Here is a 4,922-nt window from a genome sequence, read left to right on the forward strand (position 1 = left end):
TCATCATGATTTGCTTGAAACTTTTAAATGTTCCTGAATCAACATTCAGTTCAGCTTTGCTGACCTTCTAGAGCAATAAAGATTATGTGGATAAAAATTACCTGGGAGCATATATACTTCCTTAAAAATCAGCAGGAGGGCCAGAATCCACATTCATCCATTCTTTCTCAGCCCCAGGCAGATCCAGCCCAGCTCGCCATGCCTTAGGAACATGGCATCCTGGAGCAGGGTGCCCGCCATGGCTGCAGGAGGCTGCCACAAAAGCGCCTATCAGGACCAGGATAAGTGGGCCCAGATCTGCTTTGGCAACATCTCCGCAGCCAAAGCTGTTGCTGATGCTATTAGTACAAGTCTTGGATGAAAAGGAATGGATAAAATGATTCAAGATGGAAAAGGCGATGTGACCATTACAAATGATGATGCCACCATTCTGAAACAAATGCAAGTGTAACATCCAGCAGTCAGAATGCTGGTAGAGTTGTCTAAGGCACAAGATATAGAAGCAAGAGATGGCACTACATCTGTGGTCATCATTGCTGGCTCTCTCTTAGATTCCTGTACTAAGCTTCTTCAGAAAAGGATTCATCGAACTATCATTTTGGAGTCATTTCAGAAGGCTTTGGAAAAGGGTATTGAAGTATTGGTTTACATGTCTCAACCTGTGGAGCTGAGTGACAGAAAAACTTTGTTAAATAGTGCAGCCACTTCATTGAACTCAAAGGTTGTCTCTCAGTATTCAAGTCTGCTTTCTCCACGGAGTGTAAATGCAGTTATGAAACTGATTGACCCAGACACAGCTACTGGTGTATATCTTGGAGAGATTAAAATAGTTAAGAAACTTGGTGGGACAATCCATGACTGTGAGTTGGTGGAAGGGTTGGCTCTCTCAGAAGGTGGCAAATTCTGGTATAACCAGAGTCGAAAAAGCTAAAATTAGGCTTATTCCGTTTTGCTTATCTACTCCCAAAACAGATATGGATAATCAGATAGTAGTTTCTGACTATGTCCAGATGGACCAAGTGTTTTGAGAGGAGAAAGCCAATAATCTAAACTTAGTGAAGTGAATTAAAAAACAAACAAACAAACAAACAAACAGGATGTAATGTTCTTCTCATACAAAAGTATATTCTAAGAGATGCTCTAAGTGATCTTGCATTACATTTCCTAAACAAAATGAAGATTATGGTGGTTAAGGATATTGAAAGAGAAGATATTGAATTCATTTGTAAGACGATTGGAACCAGGCCATTTGCTCATATTGAACAGTTCACAGCTGAGTTAGCTGAGGAGGTCAATTTAAATGGTTCTGGCAAACTGCTCAAGATTACAGGCTGTACAAGCCCTGGAAAAACAGTTACAGTTGTTGTTCGTGGTTCTAACAAATTGGTTATTGAAGAAGCTGAGCACTCCATTCATGATGCCCTATGTGTCATTCTCTGTTTAGTGAAGAACAGAGCTCTTATTGCAGGAGGTGATGCTCCAGAAATAGAGTTGGCTCTATGGTTAACTGAATATTAATGAACATTGAGTGGTATGGAATCCTACTGCATTCATGATTTTGCATATGGTATGGAAGTAATTCCATCTACACTAGCTTAAAATGTTGGCCTGAATCCCATGTCTACAGTAACAGAACTAAGAAACCGGTATGCCCAAGGAGAAAAAACTACATGCATTAATGTCCAAAAGGGTGGTATTCCCAATATTTTGGAGGAACTGGTTGTCCAGCCTCTGTTGGTTTCAGTTAGTGCACTGATTCTAGCAACTGGAACTGTCTAGAGCAGGGGTGGGCAAACTTTTTGACTCGAGGGCCACAATGGGTTCTTAAACTGGACCGGAGGGCCGGAACAAAAGCATGGATGGAGTGTTTGTGTGAACTAATATAAATTTAAAGTAACGGAGGGGAGGGGAGAGCAAGAGAACCGGATAGAACAGCCGGATCTGGCCCGCGGGCCGTAGTTTGCCCAAGGCTGGTCTAGAGCATCCTGGAAATGGATAATGTGGAAAACACTCAGTAATCTGGATAACAGTGGCTGACTGGCACCATCATGGCCACTAATAGTGTGGCTGGAGTGGAAGATCACTGGTGTTTCTTGTTTGGAATATTGCTTCCCTATGAATTCTTGGGCCTGGTCTTCCAGTTTGCATTTACTTGAAATTGTATTGACACAGTTTAATGAAAATATTAAAGTTTTGGTTTCAAAACAAATCAGCAGGAAACTCCATATACCAAAGGTTTATTTGGTACCATATAAGAATCCTGAAGCATGCTAGAGATATAAGATGGTGTACAGTGGAACTTTCCTTCTTTATATTTTTCACATTTCAGCATAGTAGTAAACTCCAAGATTGTATAAGATGTTTTAAATGATATTCAGTAGAAATTATATAATTCTGTTAGGTTTTCCTGTGTTCAAAAGTGACACCCTAATTATCAAAGATTATTATCTTACTTTTCATTTATTTTATTTTTAACCAGAGGTCTAGTGCACGGATTCGTGCACATTGAAATGAAATTAATTAGAAGGTGGCCAGCAGGGTGGGAGTGGGCAAAACGGGCTGGACACCCCCTGGAGCCAACCTCCTGTGGTCCCTCCCCGGCTGGCCACACCTGGTGTGGTGCTGGGGCTCAAAGGGCGTCTGCGGAGTGAGCGCGGCCACTGTGGCAGGTGGGTCCCTCGGCCTGGCCTGTGTGGATTGGACTGAAACTGACAGTCTGACATCCCCCGAGGGGTCCTGGAGTGCGAGAGGGCACTCTGTAAAGTTGCTGTCCTTTTTTTGTTGTGTTAATCCTCACCTGAGGATATATTTTTCCATTGATTTTCAGTGAGAGTGGAAGAGAGAGGGAAAGACAGAGAGAAACATCTATGTGAGAGAAAAACATAGATTGGTTGCCTCCTGCATGAGCCCTGACCAGGGCCTGTGCCATAGAGGAACCTGCAACCAAGGTACTTGCCCTAGATTGGAATTGAACCCAGGACCCTTTGGTCCACAGACTGATGCTCTATCCACTGAGCAAAACTGGCTAGGTCCAGATGTACCCTTTTTTATTCCCATTGACCACATCTACCCCTTCCAGGCCCTCACCATGCTATCTTACCTAATAATAGACAAACATGTAAATTGACTGTAGCTCCGCTATGCCACCAGCCAATCAGGAGTGATATGCAAATTAACCCAACAAAGATGGCAGTTAATTTGCATACACAGAAGCCAAGTGACGGGGGCGGGACACTTGCGTCATCACCATGGTGACGATGCAGGCGTTCTGCCCACCCCAGTCTCTCAGGGCCTCTGGGCAGCGTGGGAAGGTGGGGCCAGAGCGGAAAGAGGCAGCTCCTGGAGTGGAAAGAGGTGGCTCTGGGGCCTGAGTGGAAAGGGGCTGGGCTGGAGTGGAAAGGCGGTGCCAGCAGCCAGGGAAAGGAAAGCCCATTCTAGCATGAATCTTTGTGCATCGGGCTTCTAGTTATCTATATCCATGGTCTATGCATATATGCATATAAGTTCCCCTGTTAATCTCCTTCCACCCCATACTCCCATCATCATCTACCCTCTAAAATTTGGCAGTCTGTTCCAAGGTTCTATGTCTCTGGATGTATTTTGTTCATTAGATTCCACATATGAGTGAGATCATGGATAGTTGTATTTCTCTGACTGGCTTATTTAGCTTAGTATAATACTCTCCAGGTCCTTCCATGCTGTCTCAAAGGGAAAGAGATCCTTCTTTTTTAATGCATAATATTCCATGGTATAAATGTACTACAGCTTTTTTAGTGATGAAATCTGTAGCAGAGAAACCATCCAAGCTAAACTGGGTGACTGACTTAAAAGAACTCTGAGATTTTAAAAAAGTACATTGTTTTAAGCCTCTATGTTTATGATGATTTATTACAGGAGAAAAAGAAAACAAATGCAAATACAAAGAAAAAAATACAAATATAGATTTATAGTAAAATATTTCAATACGCCTTTCTTGATAATTGAGGGAACCTTAACTATAAAATCAGAAGGCATATAATAGACTTGAAGAAGACCATTGACCAACAGGATCCAATTACACTTTCAGAATATTCCACAACCAACAATGGGATCCACATTCTAAATAAGTGATGATTTTAATCTACTTCCTTTGGTTATACAAATCATTTAACAGTGGAGGGCTGGACTTAAAAAGGATCCTTTTGTGGAGCAACTAGAAATCTCATACATTGTGGGAATATAAAATAGCATAATCACTTAGGAAAGCAATTTAATGGTATCTTATAAATGTAAGTGTTCATATACCCTATGGCCCAGCCATTCTATTCCTAGGCTTTTACCCAAAAGATATGAAATCATATGGCCATATAAAGTATTGAGTATGAAGATCCATGACAATTTCATCTGTAATAATAAAAAACAGAAACTAATCCACACACTTACCCATAGGCAAATGGGTAAACATTTATTGGTAAATTAACAAAATAACAAGAGAAAGACAAATTAGATATATCCCAAAACATAGGTGAATCTGAAAATAATTATACTGAATGAAAGAAGCCAGGCAAAACAGAGTACATATTATATGATTGTGTTTATATAAAATTGTACAAAATGCAATCTAATCTACAGTGATGGAAAGCATATCAGTGGTTGCCTGGGGTGGGTTGCTCAGGAATAGGCATGCATGAGGGCTTACAAAGGGACTTTGGAGGGTGATTAAATGTTCATTCTCCTGATTGTGATGATGGTTTCATGGGTGTATACACATGTTAAAACTTATTAAGTTGTATAATTTAAATATGTGCATTTATTGTATGTCACTTTTGCTATTTAAAAAAATACCCATGCTCTAAGGTAATGATCATTCCAGAATCAGTATATATAAAAGGCTAATATGCTAAGTGTCTGACCATCTGACCAGTCATTATGACATGCACTGA

General features: G+C 40.8%; 1 pseudogene across 1 annotated transcript; it reads left to right on the forward strand.

Annotated features, from left to right (window-relative positions):
* The first annotated feature begins 211 nt into the window (after positions 1–211).
* Positions 212–1,779, forward strand: LOC308239575 (T-complex protein 1 subunit delta-like; annotated as a pseudogene). Its single transcript has one exon. The product of its transcript is annotated as a T-complex protein 1 subunit delta-like (transcript).
* Positions 1,780–4,922: the final 3,143 nt, after the last annotated feature.

This window comes from Plecotus auritus (assembly GCF_963455305.1).
Source record: "Plecotus auritus genome assembly, chromosome: X".
Classification (NCBI taxonomy): domain Eukaryota; kingdom Metazoa; phylum Chordata; class Mammalia; order Chiroptera; family Vespertilionidae; genus Plecotus; species Plecotus auritus.